At 44.9% G+C, this 19,272-nt stretch overlaps 1 long non-coding RNA gene across 6 annotated transcripts in view; it reads right to left on the bottom strand.

Moving 5' to 3' along the window:
• Positions 1–784: 784 nt before the first annotated feature.
• LOC114862353 (uncharacterized) overlaps positions 785–19,272 on the bottom strand; it is a 44,349-nt gene continuing 25,861 nt past the window's right edge. For 4 of the 6 annotated variants that reach the window (XR_008695611.1, XR_003786948.3, XR_003786947.3 and 1 more), the window contains one exon: positions 6,279–8,776. This is a non-coding gene — a long non-coding RNA (uncharacterized LOC114862353). The other 2 variants (XR_003786951.3, XR_008695612.1) reach the window with 2 other exon arrangements.

The raw sequence follows: 19,272 nt of genomic DNA, 5'->3' as shown, positions 1-19,272 counted from the left end.
ACCTCCCGTCCTTGTCCCTTCAACCCCCGCAACACAAACCCAAGCAGTGGAACTTTCTGTGCAACGTTAACTGTCACGACCTGCGGCAGCGGCTGGAAATGGCTTAACTAAACTGTCAGATCTAATAAAGCCAATAAAGGGATCAGATAAATGTTTATTGCAAAGTGGGAAAAGATCATTTCTGGACAGAAATTGAGGATGACCTCTGAGGATAATTCCTCCCTGCCTCCCCCTTCACTCCTTCTGCCGGATAAATCACTGGGTCCCTTTTGTTTCATGCCTGAGGACTTTTAGGCTGCTAAAAGCCGGCTTGCTCTCGTTTCTCTGTCTGCAGTCACAGGACGCCGCCTGTGAGTCTGAACCCAGGGCTACAGGCTCAGGACATCAATAACGAGGCTCGCTGATCCTAAAACAACAGCAACAGGAGCCGCTTCATTCCTCCTCCTGGTCTCCTGGTGCTGGAGAAGACGTCACACGACGGCGTGAAGACACGCGACACTGGCAGAGGTTGTGCCAGCGTTTTCTGAGCCGATCTCAGGCCAACAGAGCGACGGCCGTGCTGTGGAGCATCTAGTGGCCATTAGAACAGCTGCTACGTCGACGCTCTGGCCTCGTCACTGATGGAGGAAGCAGCTGCAGGAAGAACCTGTAACGCTCATCAAACATGGAGGACGACGCGTCGCAGCACCTGCAGCTCTGGGGTTCAGTGCAGCAGATGTGTCGTGATGAGCTGAGGTTGGGGGTGGTCACATGCCCCCCCCCCCCCCCCCCCCCCCCCCCCTCCTTGGCCTGTCCTCTGAGCTTCATGTGGCTCACCCACTGCTTCCTGTGACAAGCCAAGCTGTGCCTGACCACTTCATTGCTGACGTTGGCAGCGAGCGCGAGGCGTGGAGGCCAATGTGTGCGAGCGCGCACACACGCACACAGTTCAGCGGAACATCATCCAAGAAGAAGAGTTTCCAAATGACCAAACACAGGCTGCTCCACGAGTGTTTGCTTCGCCTCGTCTTTGTTTTCTCTCCGTCTCTATCTCAGAAGTCGATCATTGTTCCTCTGTTTGTCTTTGATTCCTTTCTTTTCTTCTGATATTTGTGTTTCTGTCTTTCTTGGCTGTTGCTTCTCGCTCCTTAGGAAGCGTTGCTATTTTTTTCTCCTTTTATTCTGTATTTTTGTTTTACCTCCTGTTTCACTTTGTTTTCTCATCTTGACGTCTCCTTTACTTTCTTTACCGTCTCTATACTCTCTCTGTTTACTTCCACTCTGTTCTTTCATTTCCAGCTTCACACCTTCTCAGCTTTTACTTCTCCACTTGTTTCCCCTTTTATTTTTAGTTTTCTATTTTTTTGCCCATCTTTATTGTATCAGTCTTTTTTAACCATTTTAACCTTAATCATTTCTTTAATAAAAACTACTACTAAACAAAATGTCCTCTTTAACATTGTGTGTTATGGTCTTACATGAAGTAATCTCTGTGACACCGTGACCCAACATTTGCCCTGATCTCTGTATGTGTGTCAGCGTCACAGACTGATATGAGCCAAATGACACGACAAGGCCACAGTTTAAGGTCATTAGATGTTGGGAGGCTTTTATTGGTGCTACGTTGCCGGGTTCCTGATCTCTAGCTGCACAGCGCCTGGATGAGGTAGGAGGGCCTCTCTCAGCCCATTAGATGTGCGCACTGGCCTGTGAGATGTTGTATCACTTTAATTAGCGGGGGTCTGTGGGCCAGGCAGCGTGAGGAGATAGGGAGAAGGTTGATCGTGTTTTAGTCATTGCCTACAGCCACAGACCCCCCCCCCCCACCACCTCCCTCACAAAGAAAGCTCTGTCAAGCTCGGTTTCCTCTGTAGACCTTTTGGTTGAAAATAGGACGACTCGCGTTTTGTTCGTTGGATTAAATCTTCTTGTGTTCCATTCAAATATTTTCATTTACCCCTCATCCAGTTTAGTGGTTCTGGATCCTCATTCTACCTCCAACCTCATCTGAATTTAAGAAAAGTGGGCAAAACTTAAACGCTGTCACAAGTCTGAATAAATTGCAAAATAATGATCATTTCAGATAATTACAGCAAATCAGGGCTCAGTGAATGCACACTGGCACAGAGCCAGCCCCCGCAGACGGTCAGAGAAGGAGCCATAGCGAGCGGGAATGGGGATTCTGAATAATTGGGCTCATTGTCCCATTGTAGCAGCTAATGAAGTGATGCAATTGAAAGGATGATTCTTTGCAATTGTCTTCAAAGTAATTCAGTAGCTTGTAGCATAAGACAGTTTATATGAATAACAATAATTATGTTCCATTAAAAACGGTTGTTGCAAAATGAGGCATCCACCATTAAAAAAATAAAAGAATTAAATAAGCAGAAAATTAAACCCATTAGAACAGATTTAATACAAAGGAAATTAGTATAAGCAAAAAGCCAGAATCAGTTGTTAGAAACAGGAGAAAACATTTTATTGACAAATGTTGCAAATGCTATTAAACGATTTCCTGTTTAAAAAAAACACCAGCACCAGTGAAGACTGATGTCTGAGGTGGAAATCTTTAGAAAATAGCCCCCAATGACCGATGTCACATCCCATGTTTGATGGAGGGATCGCATGGTAAGGTGGGGGTGGGGGGGGGGGTTACGCTGGGCTGTGCCGACCGTCTTTATGGCCGTCATAAAAGTTTACACGACCACCATCTCTTACAATCCATATTGACAGGGGTTTTCAGAGCGACGCTTCGCTTCTTAAAGTGCAAAGACAGAAAAAGAGCGTGGTCCTGCAGCCGTGGGTGCAACATACCCTTGCAAGAATAATCTAGACTTATGGAAAATGAAATGGGGCGTGAATGACCATAAGCGTGAAGACAATTACACCCTTTGGAAATCATATATTTGTGAAGCTAATTTCTGAAGAGTCCACTTGCTGGGACCTGGTGGGGTTACGCATCCACTCTATGCTTGAACTCTCCTTGAACTTAGAATAAGCATCGCTTCAGTTCTGCCCCTGCATCTGGTTATTTTAGCTCCAATTTGCTGCCTAATGCCACAATTACCCTGATCTATGGCTCAAGTCACCCCTTTAATGGCTCAGAGTCAAAATCAGCACATCTGCAGAAGCGACGGCCTGAGAGAAAGTCCTGACTTTGCTCTGTTGACAGGCTCGACTGATCTGGGAGCTTTTTAGTTCTTTTCCACTGCAAAAAATTGAAATTGAATTTAAGACTAAATGTAGCTAATGAGAAGATGGCTGAAACATACATGAATTTCCTATTTGCTTGACAGATCACATTTTTGTAATAGCAACCCGATATGTTAGTTATTGAAAACATGAGTCCGATAAAACCCAGTTCAGATTCTAATTCAGACTTCGGTGTCACACTCAGTATAATTTGACTTTTAATTAGCAGAATGAAAGTTCACCTAAAGTGAACCTGCAGTCATATGTAGGTGCATCCTGTTACCAAACGTCACATGTAGGAACATGAGAAACATTTTAAAATGTAAACGTATTTGAAAACAATCCTGCCCTTAAACTTTTGCAATTCAATCTGTAAAAACAATCATTTCCATCTAATGCGATATTCATGCTGAGCGGTGACAGTGTGGCTGGAGAGCTGGTCCTCGTCACCGCCAGCGACCAGCAGCCGCCCCATGATGTCCACTCCATCACGGCATGGCTGCCTGCCCTCACGGTGGCGTGACTGGGACAGGGATGAGTGGCGGTAAAGGACAGACTCATGGACACCAGTTGGGCTTCCAGAACCAGCACACAGCAGTGAAGGAGGGAGCCACAGCTTCGGTGGGAGATGCAAAAACAGATGGCCACTCTCAGCAAGACATTAGCAGCAGAGATTTGAAAACATCTTGAAGCCCCTGTCGCCACAGAGACTGTGGTCAGGAGGCTAATGTGAGACGGGTACAACATCAGAGGGACGGTGAATGAGTCAAACCGGCCGCTCTTCACACAAGCAACACATAATCACAGCAAACGGTGCCGACAATGGCTGGGCCCTGATTGTGGAACTCTCGTGCTCAGCCACAACTTCTGTTCTTGTGAAAGTCAAAGGTGGAGACTCACCACTGCCCTGATGCAAGCGTTTCAAGAAGCACTGCAACAGCAGGGCAGCAAGAAAGATGAGCACAAGAACAGAACCCAAGGTGACATGTATCATCGCCTCCAGTCCGCCGGTTGTTGCAGGTGTCAAGAGACTTGTGAACAGAGGGTTTGGCCATTCCCAGACATATTCTCCACACCTGCGCAGAGCACTGGGCTGGCATTTCAGGCTTTATCACCTGTCACAGGAGACACGGCGGCTCTGGAGAGCGAGTGCCCCTCGCCCTCCCTCCGCCTGCTCCTGCACTCGCGAGACATCACACCCGGCCTTGGGTTCGTGCTTGGAAAGAGAAAACAATGGCTGCCGCCGCTGGCTGGCCGCGCCCATGTTGTCTACTGGCTCCTCCTGATTGAAAATCAGCTTGATGAATCAAAGTCACAAACGGTATGACACAAAATGTGAACACAGCTCAATGCAAAATCCTTCCATCCATTGAAAGAAGAAGAACCTTAGACTGCCTGCGTTAAACATTTCCGTTACACGTTAGAGACTTCAAGATTCTACAAGAAGGACAGGAAGTGGTCCTCACAACCTTAGCAAACCATACTGTGTGTGTGTGCATACGTACGTACGTACATGCGTGAGTGTGTGTGTGTGTGTGTGTGAGTGTGTGTGTGTTTGTGTTTGTGTGTGTGTGTGTGTGTGAGCATGGTGGCAGTCTCCCGGGGACAGTGATCAAGGTGACACTTCTCTCTGGTCTCCACAGGGGGTGTCTGGGCTCCAGAAGGCCATGGGTGTCACAGCAACAAAGCCCCTCACTGGATGATGTCACACACACACACACACACACACACACACACACACACACACACACACACACACACACACACACACACACAGGAGACTGTGAAAGGTTAAGTTAGCAAGTCCACGTTCCAGCTTTAACATGTGATTAGCTGTAATGACTCTAACAGACTTTGTCACTTTTGCCATTGTGCTGATTTTTAGCTGTTGGATTCAAGTATCTCCACCTCTTTTTCTTTCTGACCTCATTCAGACAGACCCTTTTCTTGTCCTTCATCAGAACAACACACAGGACTAATCTGATGGTGATCATTTATAATCTGTTATATTTACTGTAGTAAAGGGGTCGAGGATAAGTTGGAATCATCGGATCCTGCTTCTGTTGTAATGCCATAACTAAGGAGCAGCATCCAGCGTGCCTCCCTCCAGGTGCCATGAAATAAAGGCAGAGAAAGAAGAAGAAGAGGAGAAGAAGGGTCAACAGCCCCTTTTAACGACCACTACGCTACGAGTGCTGGTCATTATCTGTGCTACTCTACTACACCCACTCAGTGTCTGTGCGCTCATCAAAAGTGCAGCCGGGGGGAATTAGAAAATGAAACATAATGTCAGCAATAACACAAAGGACCTTGGTTTAACATTTCAGCCTGTGCGTGTCCCTGCTACAGCCCGGAGCAGAGCCACACGCCGCCTGCTGCTACGCTCCGACCCTCACATCCACAGACTCCGCTTCCCCGGCCGAGGTGCCCACAAAAGAAAGAGGGAAACGTCTCGTGTAACAACTGCAAAAACTGTAAAAGCTTTGGCTTCCACAACAAAGAAAAACAGGATAGTTACGAATAGTAATTTAAGTCAACAATTGACATAAACGGACAACAGATTTATTGTAGCTAAGACTTCATTTGAACTATTTCAGGCCTTTTGAGAGACGCAGACTCGCTACATACAACCAAACGCTACAACGCACACACGCACGCACGCACGCACGCACAGCCATGCCGTCCATGTATTCACAGTTCCCAGTCATGAAAACCCTTCCCTCCCAACACTCCAACACCCACACATTTTCTCCCTCTGCTTTTCCAAGCTCTTACCCCCCTCACACACACACACACACACACACACACACACACACACACACACACACACACACACACACACACACACACACACACACACACACACACACACACACACACACACACACACACACCTCCTCAACCAAACTGTTGGAGCCACTTGCCTGCCAGGGAGGCAAGATGGCCCTGCAGCCCTCCAGCCAATCAGACAGCTTGGCTCGCGCAGGAGATCACAGGCCAGCTGATCCAGCCTCCTGACTTCTCTCTTCATCTGCTACTCTGGAAAGTTTGGGACGCGGGGGCAACATCCCCAGTCAAGTTCCGTAGACCTGCTACAGACAGAAAGAGAGAGAGAGATTTGGACGTATGGTGCGATTATGGAGGACTAATGACACTTGGGTAGATTTTGCACAGTGTATGCTGAAGTAATTGTAAGTAAACTGTTTTGGGAAAGAGCTTTGTTTTTTTATGAAGATGAGTGGGAAACAAATCACTGTGGGTATTAATACGTTACCTGTAGAACTGCTGGAATGTCACAAGAATCCCTTTTGTTCTTTTGTTTGTCTCCACACAGAAGTTCTCTACACCGGTACGCTGTCAAGGCAACACGTGGACTCACCTGGTGCCGCCCACTGTCATATTGATGCGGTCACAATGCTAGTACTGTACTTGTTTCCATGGCAACACTAAACCCGGTTGTGCGTTAGCATCAAACTAATTGTAGGCTTATTTGAATGTACTAGAAGAGGTAAAATAGAAAAACACTGATCAAATGTGTAAAGTCCAAATCATGAAATACAAATTTAAACTGCTAAAAACAAAAACAGAAAAAATAACATTAAAGTGTAAAGTCCAAATGATAAAACTGATTGATATTACCGTGTATGATGTCAATATAGACATAGTCAAACCTCATTATCAAGTGAAACAGAAATGGCTTCTATCACTATTTGCTCTCATACAAAGAGAAAATCCTCCAATGTCAAAAAAGGACAAACCTGAATACAAGTAACTAGCAACCAACACTGAGCCAAATGAATTACATTAAGAAATGACAATAATAACCTGTAGTTGTATCAGAAAAGAAAATGTTGCCATTTTCAACCACACACAGGCCTTTAATCTGACTGCACACAGCCACACACTCTGAAGTGAAAATCAAACCCCCTTTCTACTGCGTGTGGGAAACCGTTGTGTGATTATGATGAACTGGTTAAACTGCAATTACGACGGTGAGGGATGGGAGCGGAGACGACAGCAGTTTAGACGACAATTTGGGAGGCGGCTGCCGTGGCTGCTGCAGCTGGGGCCTGTTTTAATGCAGTAATTGATAGACTCTGCCAGTCACTAGTGGGTTCAGAATTAAAACTCAAATTATCATCATTAGGATCCCCCTTCTAATTGCTGCATCAAATGCACATCAGCGCTTTTGTTTTCCTTTATAAAATGACACTTTATCTTATCGTTATCTAATTTTATCAGCTGCGAGGATGCGTCCACGAAAGCCTCGTTAGTGATTTGAGGCCATTGTCCTTCCTTGATCAACCTCAGCACGGCCTCACTTCTCATTGTGATGTCGTTCAGACAGGGAGCCAAAATCTCCTTGGATGCAAAGCACAAACAGAACGTCTACAGAGCAAACACCGCCTGCACAGCGGCAACCAAAAGCGGCTTGATCGCCTTGAACAACTTAAGATTTGTTGAGTGACCGGAACATTATCATACATGAGCTGTTGCTCTTTGGATACAGTTTTATTTTCTTCATCAAAACACATTTAGAGCAAAGAAGTGAGGGTTGAGCTGAAACCAGTGAAAAGGGCAAAAATACAGAATCTCATCTCAACAAAGAGTCCATGAAAGTGAGAATGACACAGTGTTAAACATTTTGCTGTGCACAAAGAAACAAGGCGACACGTCACTCTGGAAGCTAAGCAGTTGTGAAAGGTTACTTTATCCTACAATCAAGTCTCCTCCTCTCCAGCCGAGTCTGTCTTTGCATGTGTGTTTGTGTGCACATGGACAAATTACTTACTTACAATATACAATTGGTGTTTAGGGTCAATATCAGAAAATGGGTTCAGGTTGGGGTTACACATGGAATGATGCTGAGTGGGCTAATACTCTGAGTGCATGTGTGTTTCTCTGCGTGTGTCCTGACCTGCTGTTTTCCAGCTGCAACACATACAAACACGAAACAATCAGCTTTCTGCTGCGCTGCCAAGCATTTAGCAAGATGTAAATTAGCCTAAAGTCTGTCACACAGTCCAGCTAATTGATAGAAATGCAACACAACACACAGGAGACGTGCAGGGTTAGACTTAAAACACATTCTAACAATTGTTTGTGGATGTCATCACTATAGTCGTTTTTTTATGGACAACTTTGGAGAACAGTAAAATCCTGGATCTTTTTTGATGCTGCTTTTTCAACCATTTTTTCTACCATTTTTTAAGCAAAACAAGTTCTGCAACTACTCAGATCTGCATGATGTGAACACAGTCTTTCAAGAGAATGATCTTCTCACTAAAATCTGGTCCAATTAGAGAATATTAATGATTGTTAAATGTGCATATGCTGAAGCTAGAAAATGGGAAGGTTAATAGACAGGCAGCATCACACGATCACATTTATCAGTTTCTATTTATCTCTCCTTGGGAGGTGGCAGGTTTACAGTAAATACCTTCTGTCCCCCTAATTTCCTAATGATGGTGATAATGATGGAGAATGGCGCAGTCATTAGCAAGGACAGGCTCTGTGCATCACTCTGTCAGCGACGTCTCTCCGAGGCCCGCAATGAGAAGTGATGGGGCCCAGCTGTTCCACACACTCTCCCCAAACCGAACCTCTGAGACGGAGAGACAGAACACAACGAGGATGCAAGTCTCTTAAGATGCTCCATAGATGAAGTCCAGTACACAGCTTATCAATTCACACTCTATGATGATTTAGTACATTCCAAAGTTACATCACTAGTATCCTTTTTGCCCTGTACACAACATATTTTATACGTAATTATTGCAAGCAGCATTTTGATATTAAGTAGCTACAGTGTTTTCATTTTTTGACTACATCCACAAAAAGTTAAACAGCAGCCACTATGCTAACAGTTAGCATTTTAGTGCTAGTATTACATATTACATACATAAACACATATGCAGTGAAGGAAAACGTTTGTAAGAGAGATTAAAAGCAGACACTGACGTACAGTTCTGTTTTCCTTCCTTTGAACTAACAAACAAATCATCATGTTGAACCTCTCCTTGCTCTGCCCATTCATTTTCCCTGTGCTTGCTTCATTATGAGCGCTCCCTTTGTCTCCACTGTCTTAATTAGTAGTCGGTACCACATGCACGACTATCAGCCTTGCGGAACATGTTACAATTAAAGCTGATAGTCAAATATTCCTATTTTCCAAGAGATTAATTTGAGAGTGAGGCTTATCAGGCGAGAGCCTTGCTTGTTCTGTGTAGTGATAGCTTTCAGTAAAAAGAAAGGCTGGTATAAAATAATGGGAAAAGACTAGTATTATTATTAGACTGTACATGTAAGTTAACATTAAGATGAATGTGGAGAAAACGTTCCATCTCTCTCACTGCTCCTTCTCCTCTTAACAGTAATTTTCTCTTGTTAATCTTCGTGTGCAGTATTGGAGACTTCAATAGGACATATTGGCAATTAGACACCACGGCATGGCTGATAAGTCACTGCATAAACCTGTAGTTGAATAAATGATGTCCCCTGTCTCCAAAAAAGTCTGGTTTTAAATCAGTCTGGGTGATTTAAAACTGTTGATGTTCAAAATTTCAAAGTCACCTCTGATGAATAGAACAGGGTGATTAATTCATGATGGGACACGCCACCTTGTCAGGCCAGCTCTTCACTGGGTAATGGCAACACATGCATAATAGAAAGGTGGTTCTCTGCGCCCGATGTCTGCATGGCTTCAAACGAATTACAAATGTGTAGTGTTACTTTGCTCAAGCAGTTGATTTGGAACAGAACAGCAGCTCACGTTGCTTGGTTGGTGTCTAATTTGGTGAAAGTCAACGAGCTTCACCACATTAGAAACATTTGTAAGGAACAGAAATGTGGATCTACGTTTTAATCCCACCGAAGCCATCAATTCAAAATGTATTATTTATTTTGGATTGTTCACATTTCGATGCTAAATAATTAATGTTTGCATTGAATATCTAATCTGCATAATGTTTTCAGTCTGTAAAAAGCTGGATAAGAAGACATTTCCAAGTCATTTCTCATACAAACTGAAGCCAGAGTGCAGCGGCAGCAGCATCCTGGAGTGACTGCGGCTCCCTGTGATCAGTCAGTTCAGCAGTGGACTGACCTTTTCTCTAAACCCTCCAATAACTCTCCAGCTGACAGGCCGAATGAGCAGATGATCCCAGACTCCTTCATGGTGCGTTGCGACTGCACTCGGTGCAAAATGACAAGTGAATCAAGCTTCTATTTTTACCCCCGGGTGGGGAACTCGTGTCACTCTCAACCACTGCACCCAAGAAAATCAGCCATGAAGTTTGGTTTTGGGCAATCTGACCGCTGACACCGCGGAGCTGTCACTGCGATGCCCTTCTCCTCCATCAACCAATCCCGTGCCTCGACCTCGCACCACTCCTCACACCTGACTGGCACCAGGGGTAGCGTGCCGGGCCAGAAGCGTGATTGACACATCGACCGATCTTCTGTAAACACCTTGAGATCTCAGCACCTCCAGCAGAGAAGATCAGTGACTTGTGTGAAAGAGGACTCTCCTTCTGGCCTCGGCTCAAGTCTGCTGGCGCCCGCTATGATGCAGCCTCACTTGTCAGAGGGAGTAACAAGATGCTGAGTGACTTAGCACCTCTGGAAATGTCAGCCCCCGAGCCGGCAGACGCCAGGCTGAGTCGAGTGGGGAGTGCACAGACCCCACTGCGACTGGCTCAGCTGTTGCCTGTAAGAAGCAGGGAGGATGACACATACGCTCGACCAGACAAGACAAGCAGCAGAGACCGCGCCGCCCTGACAGTGCATTCTTGCCCCATTCGCTCATATTTCTGCCACACATCTTATGCTTCCTTCTCTTCTTGGGGAAGTGCATCTGCTCCCATCCAGCTGCTGCTGTGGCTGAAATGGACCTTTGCTGCCCTAATGCCCAATGTGCAGTGGATACGACAAAGTCCATGTGCGAAGACGATGTGGGCTGAAGCAGAAAGCGGAGCGCGCCTAAGTGCCCCGTTGTTGCTGCGGTGAGTCACGGCGCCAAAGAGACACCCAACACAGAGGGGAACTCCGTCACAGCACAGTCTGTCAGACTGCGGCTATTTGCCATGCCGACAAACACATTTCTATCTCCCCGGGGAAACACAAGGACGTATAACACAACATATTTAGTGCTACATGTTTACAGAAGTCAAGCAGAAAGTCAGTGTGGTGAAGCGTTGAGGAAACACAGGAAAGGAGGCTTTCCCCAAACGAGAGCGATGAGAGACTTCGGGGCGTGATGATGCTCAGTAAAATCTAATGGGCTGTTTACTCATCCACGCTGCTACGCTGACTCCTGATTTATATTTTCTGATTCATAGAGGCGCATGCATCTTACTTTAATCAAGGTTGCCCCTATCACCCCCCACCCCCGGCCTCCGGCTCACTGTCTGCCAGCCTTTTTTCCCCCACAATGCACATTAACAGCAAAAACATAATCAGTTTCATGACAGACCACGTTTTTAGCACATGATGGGTGAATATAGCATTTTGAAAATGGCCTGTCCCGGTCCTCAATCTCCAAATATATCCACTTGGACGGAAAGCAATATCAGCTGGGAGGACACAGTCTCAAGGGTGAGCTGCAATCTGATTCCTGCTATTTTTCATGTTTGTTAACAAAATGCAATTTGAGACAGGAAGTGAGTTCAAACAAGGATGGACATAAGCACATCACATGGCTGAACTGACGAATTAAGTTAGGTCTGCAATATGTTGGTGGGGACAGAAGTTGCCCAGAATAAGTGGGAATCAGGGTGACACATACACATTACAGGATTTGTGTTTTTAACTTGAAAAGTGTTTTTTGCATTCAGTGAGAAGTGCTGAAGTCCAACACGCTCGATTAGGGTTTAAGCAAAACTGTAGTGTTCAACGCTTCACTGCCTCTAAAGTTAATCAACCATTCATCCATTCATCATGAAGGTGCATTTGTCAGGACACAATGAAGGCACACAGCTAAATCTGCCAGCGTTTTATCAAGACTACACAAACTGTGTTTCTGTCTTTCAGGGGTTAGGTTTCATTTCTTGGCGGCGCTATTAGTCGCTAACCAACCAGGTTAGAAGGCACAGGTTCGGCACATTAAGGCAGGGGATGTCTCTTGACCTTTCAGCCAAATGCCATGCTGTTTGAGATGTACAAGCGTAATTAGATCTGATCGTCCCGTTGCTTTCTAATCTTTGCCAGGCAAAGTTTGTGCACCGCAAATCGCTGTTGTTCATTAGTGGCGTTTAAGATGTGGAGGGCACAGGCTAATGACAAGAGCTAGCGAGGTCTAAAATAATCCTGCCGCCTCTACGCGATGCCCACAACTGTTGCGTAGCTCGCTTTGAGGGAAGCTATCATTAATGAGGAGGCTGGCCTTCCAGGGTCCGCTTTGGTGAAGTACATACATCATCTGGGAGGAAAAAAAATGACGCAGGCTCCCGGCTAATGTAGCTGCCAATTCACATTGACATTTGCCATTAGCTCCATGCTGAATTCAACCGGCAACAAAACAGACGAAAAAGCTCAAATCATTCCCAATTAACAGAGGCATCAAACAGTGAAAATCCTAACAGGAGATTTTACGGGCAGTGCACGGAGAAAGGTCAGGCTCCAGTGGAACGCGGCAAAGTCACAGGATTTATTAGAACTAATGAGCGCTTTCGTTAGACCAAATTAAGGCTGGTACACAAGCAAAATAATAAATAAATAAAAGAATGTGAGCGCAGCGCTTGTTTTGTGACACTCACTCAAACTTCACTGACTGGCTGACCCAAACACAGCCCCAAAATTAATAATGTCACGGTGAATATGCTGGACACCCGATTTAACCACACGCCAGCGCTACAAAAGCTTCACTGACAGTAAAAAACACCTCGCATTTCTAAAACACTAAATTAAACTCCTTGATTTTCAGGCAAAACATTAGCGTTTTGATGCTTTTAGATACAAAAAAAATTGATGTCAATGTTATGAGTGAAAAGTGTGGCGTCTTATTTCCAAGGGTGTAAAATGTCTTCCTGTCTTCATCCACCCAAACCACCTGAGCCTCCTCTTACAATCTCCTCATTTTACTAATGAGGACCAAGCCCTTGAATAGAGGGGAGAATATTTATTGAGATATTCAGATGGATTCTCTTAGCCCTTGTCTTTCGGCCTCTGTGAAAAAATTGAGGTCTGGCTGGAGAGATGTTACTGAGATTGGCTGTGACAGCGCCAAAATGGGGCTAACGAGTATCCTAATGAGGAAATGCCATCCACGTCCCCTCGTTCCAACCACACCAGATAACGGACCTGGTGAGAGAAGAGGAACCCAAGCTAGAGAAAAGGCTCAGCAAATAACTGACCTCTAACTGAAACAGCTTCAACTTTGTACTCTGTATATTTCAGCTTTTAGTGTTTTACAATATACGTATTGTGGTTAATAAACAAAAACGAAACAACTGGTACTGAGCAAAATCTAAAAGTCAAAGGCTAAAAACAGACCAGGATGCAGGACTAGAGGGCAGAATGTGTTGACTACTGTACATACAGTAGGAAGCCAGATGAGATACTGTACTGACAATCATCTTTGATTAAGGTACAGACATCAACAGACAAGACCAGCAGCAGCAGTCTAAAATGTAAAATGCAGGCATTTGCACAACTCAGTAGGTTCTTTTTCATACTGCTCCTCTGTTGCATAGAGGCCCCAAAGGTCTCTGGGAAATGTCCAAACTAACCACTCAGACAAATCAAATTCTCCTTACATCATTCTGACAAGCGGTTTTGGACAGACCGGGCCCAACTGGGACAAGTGGCATCGATGCATAGGAATATTTCTGAGATCACTGTGGAAGCTGGATTCCATTAGAGAACAACTGGGATGGGCCCCTCGGTCCCGCAGGTCCTAAAGCAGCATATGACACGTAGCCCGAGGGCAGGGAAGTAACTCAGCCTTACTTATTCCACCGGACAAGCGTCGCAGGAGACACACTCACTTAATGTGGGAGATATTAACAACCATCCGCTCCAGAGGTAACAGCTGATACTATTAATCATGACTTCATAAAGGCCAAAAGTGAAGTAATGCCTAATATTGAAAAGTCAAGTTGGGTGATTGTTGCTTAAAATCAGACCTAGTGTGTTTCATTATTACATCCAATTTTAGATAATTGTGACAGTAGATAAAAGATGTGGTGATAACGTTACTGTTAGGACCGAATCATGCTAACAGCCACCGCGTGTGTGTTCCTGAGGCATCTATGTTACAGTACATGCATGGATGCTGAGGGGGGGAGGGGGCTGAGGGCTGGTGGGGTTACGGTTTCAGGACGTGTGACGATGGACTGAATTGAAAAGAGCCACCTTTTGATTTTGGACGGCCCTTTTCCTGGCAGGCTGGCCGGCCATAAGGCGGGGTGGGGCCTGAGGATAATGACAGCAGAAGGGAGAGGGGGGCGACAGCTGGCGAATTCTGCCCCAATATGTTTCCATGAAAGAGGCGAGGAAATTTCAGAAGACGCGATGCCCGAACGACACGCTCAGCGGCAAAAGGGAAGATTAAAAATAAAATTAGTTAACATCTTGCCCGTTTCACCCCACGTTGCACATTTCAGCACAGAAGGGGGAGGGGGACTGATTGCAATGGCCCTTCACATTACTACAAGCAAAGAAGAGAGAGAAGACCTTACACTTAATTAGAACAAGTCATGTGTCACCTCCTGAAGCTCGTTCAGCACACACAGATGTGGCCTGGAGTGTTTTAAGCCACTTCCCATCATCTCTCTTTTGCTCTCCTCCCTGCGTGACTCTCCTGTTGTCCCAGCTTAAGCATATTGCGAATCTAAAATGCAAATGACTTCCTCTCCTTTCCCTCTCTATTTCTTCTTCTACCTCCAATCACCGTGGCTCTAATGAGGTGTAAAATATGTGCATTAATGACAGAAAAGTTATTTAGATCTGGGGGAGAGTTAATTGGTTTTAATCACGGCCTACATCCATCTGGTTACACGAGACAACAAACTACTTCATCCTGATGCCTCATTAGACATATTGTGAGCTGCTGAGCCTAAGGAGGTGCTCATCTTTGAAATAGCCTCCCCTACACACAGGCATTGCTCAGCTGCGACGTGCAGAGACAACGCCTTCTGTACCCTGGTGTCATGTGCCTTCTTTACATGGACCTGCTTCCTTACAGGAAAAAGGGCTCAGCTGAAAATGCTAAATCGTGCTACACTCAGCCCATGTTAGTTGACAGTATGTGTTCTAGCTTAATCCAACAATAGAAGTACAACAGTATTTGAATTTTGGAAGTAATTCTACTAGACAAACTCCAAGCATCCATCATCAGCATCTAATTCAAGTGTTAACTTAAACTTCAATCTCAACCCTAAACATCATGTTCACATCTCGAAGCCACTTCAAACGGCTCCGTTTCCTTCAGCTTCTGATGAAAGCTTCAGCTTTATGATCCAGTATGTTTTAAGGCAGATATTAATGACGCCTCAGGGGAGCAAACATTTCATGTCACCATCTTGAAGAGTTTCTGTTGGTGGGGAACAGTCTCTTTAACCAAAGCTCTGAGTTGTCTGCTGTCTGTCTCCATCCGCTAAGCCTAAAGATGCTCTCACCATCTGTTGGCAGTGTGACCATGTCCAAAGGACCATGTTTCTGAGGATCCTAACAGGCCAAGAACTGAAATGTGTGAACTGCAGGCCTGCTAATCTGAAGTGTTGATAAGAGGCTTGAAAACATACCACGTGTGAGCTACACCATGAAAACTAGAGTCCACTGGGGATTCAGCCAAGATCTAGACAGGCTCAATATGCACTGCAGGGCTCTTTCAACAGATAAAGTCCTGAAGAATGACTTGTTTTTAAGGTTGTTTTCAAAAAGCCCTGACATTTTACAGCTGACAATGCCTGCTCGTTAGTTTGAGCGTTTAAATGTGACCTCGCATGGAGGGATTCTTTAAAGTTATCTAAGTGAAAGAGCAAACTTTATTGCAGATGACAAGTGCACATGGGAGAAGAGGGAATGTGCAGCTAGGTTTACCCATGTGCCTCATTAATCATTAGCATTTGGCTGAGAGGCTGCTTTATGTGCCCCCATGATTCACATTGTCACTTAACTGTAGTCCATCTTCATTTTATGCTCATGGGCCTCTAATGGGTCCTGTTCTAATGTATCAAATCAAGTGGTGCTGTACGGGTGCAGCCACACTCACTTTTATTTTAAGTCAAATTTGTGCATTTGCTTCATACGTTATGTTTTATAGTCATTTCACCTGGATGGCAGCAAAGGATCAACACTAAAATATGCCCTGCCTGCTCATCAATAAGGGACAGTTCACTACTTACAGAAGCTACATGTCCATATATTACAACACAGATCCTGAAGCAGAGGGAAGTGGATGCGGAAAGGAAGGAAAAGGGCTTTAGTCCTTCTGCGTGTTGTTGTCCAAGAAATTGTTGCTGATTAGAAAAACATACTTGTTAATTATAGAAATCAGTATAGTTGCAGGCTTGAATGGAACAGGAAAAGTTGTACAATTTTGTGATTTGCAAAATGTGACAGTTAAACAAACAGCAGCAGTGATGCAAATTGCTGATGTTCTAATTAAAAAGACCTTAGCATATTTAGCTAAATTAGGCAGAGGGATGGGCTCCGTATTTACAGCGGGGCCCCTGCCTGATTATGGCCTGCATACATATGTGTGCTGTGTGGCCTGGTGTTTACATTTATCATTTATTTTGATTGACATTTCACAATGTACGGCCTGAGTGTGTCCACGAAGTGATCTTTGTTCGCTATTGTTATGGGCCTAATCATAGAAACAGTGTGGAAAGGGTAAACATAATTATGTATGGGACTGTCTGTGGGGGTTCCACTTACAGTATGTTTCTGGGCATGTGTAAGTGGAGGTGTCTGCCTTTCACAAATGAATGTTGCAGCAGATCCCCTGCTAATCATGCTGAAGCATAAATTACTGTGAGCATCATTCTGGATCGGTGGAAATGTCCAACCCTGGACTGTATTTGGTAAGTAAAACATAGCTTCCTTTGCTCTTTGTGCCTTTTACAATGACAGTGGGCTTATTCTTTTCGTTAGCTGGGTTATTTGCCATAAAGCAGTTCACCATTCCACACAACCATATCGTTTTACACTTGTAAGGTGCTTTTAACGTTGAAATTGTTTAGATTATTGAGTCTGTGAGTATATCAGGAAACAGGTGAAAATGTTTCAGGGACTCCATTGAGCTTTTTAGCTCCCTAACTTGGGTTTTACAGCACATGTGCTATACGGTTTGATCCAAGTGATCCCAGTAGCAGCAGGCAGCTGTTTTCAACAATCAAGCTCTGACAAACTTACGGTCCACCACCTGCCCAATGCAAACCAGCAGGCAGACAGAGTTAGCAGGAAGCTGGTGAAGAATGGAACAACTGAAAACTAGAGAGAGGCAGCGTTCAGTCTGAGGGATGTTAGCAGATGTTTTATTTGATGCTCTGGGTGCAAAGAACAACGTCTCTTGGTAAGTTATGCTTCTGCTATGAACAGACTGACAGAGCGTTGGGCTTTAATGAATCATATCTTTTTCCATCTGTATGAAATCTGCTGCTTAACATTTACCTCACATTTGTTTATCAATCCCAAATGATGGTCTCCTATGAAACATTTTCCAAATTAAACCAAGAAAACACCGAAACAAAAAACATGTTCTACTTGTATCGTGTTTTCAGCGTAAATGTTAACCAGCATTGCCAGGAAATATGCACATCCTCTGTATCATGCTGAAGGCCTCCACTCAAACTGCATAAATGTGCCCTTGTAACAGTGTTGCATCATGGGAATGAATTGGTTGAAATGGTTGATGGGGAGGACCCAGGCAAACACACAGAGCACTGAGGCTGTGAAACCACAGAGGATTTTACATCTGTCTGGCCTCATTGCCATGCCATGAGCTCAGAGCCACATTTCTCTACTTCCACCTGGGGGCAGAGCTCACTGGCTACGCCACAGTCCTGACAGATTAACGCCCTAAACAGTGGACCCTCTGCCAGTGAGAAAGAAGCCTGCCAGCAACAGCTGTCCTTTAGCATTGGAAATGCTAAGCTCCCCTTTGACAAAGACTGAGCGGGAATGAGTGTCAACAACGCTTCACCCTGGAGTGCTTGCCAACATCTTGTAACTTTCTGTGCTCCAAACCACTTCTGCTGGATACTTTTGGATCAACAGAGCAGCACAGTCCTAGTGTGTACAGTATGGTAATTTTTGGTTTTTGGCCTGTCTGACGTCGGCTGTAGTGGATCAAGAAAAAACAAAAGCACGGCGCTGTTGTGTTTAAGCCGAGTGCTATGCAAATGAGGGAGGAACACAGGGAAAGCAAACAAATCTGTTAATTGATACATCCTGCGAGTGAAGGGCCTGCAAGAGCTGGAGTTTCATTGTTGAAAGCATGGGACACTCCGGAGGAGTCTAAAGTGCATGTAATGGGGATGTTAGCGGTCGTCCTCGCCAGACTAATGGCAACCCTTTTGCTGGGTGGAGAGGTTTCCAAGCTGTCGAGGGCCAGGTTTTGGGAGTGACCTTGGTGACCCTGCCGTACACGTCTGCACACAGGTTCAAGAGCCTCTCCAGAAAAAAAGCCGTTGGTAGCAAGACGACACTAATTAAGGTAACACGGGCAGATAAGTCCCACAAGTGTAGCACACAGTCGGAGTGTATACTGAACCTTGTCATGTAGGTCACTTTGGAGCTTTTAGCAAAGCTATGCATATTAATGGACCCCTGCCACAGCGGCGCAGCCTCAATGCTCATGGGGGGTTTGTGTACTAACTGTGGGGCTCTTTTCTAAAACATATGCATTGCAAATTGAGATTATGGCTGGTTTCAGTTAGTGCAGGTCCCTGTGGCATTATTTAGCCGAAACAAAAATAAGACTGAAAGAATGCAGACTCACCCATGAAGAGATCAATGTTTACTAATATGAAAAATCAGAACCGACCTGAGATTTAGTCAGCTATGTAAATGACGAGCAGGAAGGATACTTGTAGAACCACTGAAGGAGTTATCAAGCTCCTAGTGGTAGACTTGGGTGACCTTTAACCCCAAATA

This window comes from Betta splendens, chromosome 9, assembly GCF_900634795.4.
Source record: "Betta splendens chromosome 9, fBetSpl5.4, whole genome shotgun sequence".
Classification (NCBI taxonomy): Eukaryota; Metazoa; Chordata; class Actinopteri; order Anabantiformes; family Osphronemidae; genus Betta; species Betta splendens.
This window is presented reverse-complemented; position numbering and strand designations above follow the sequence as displayed.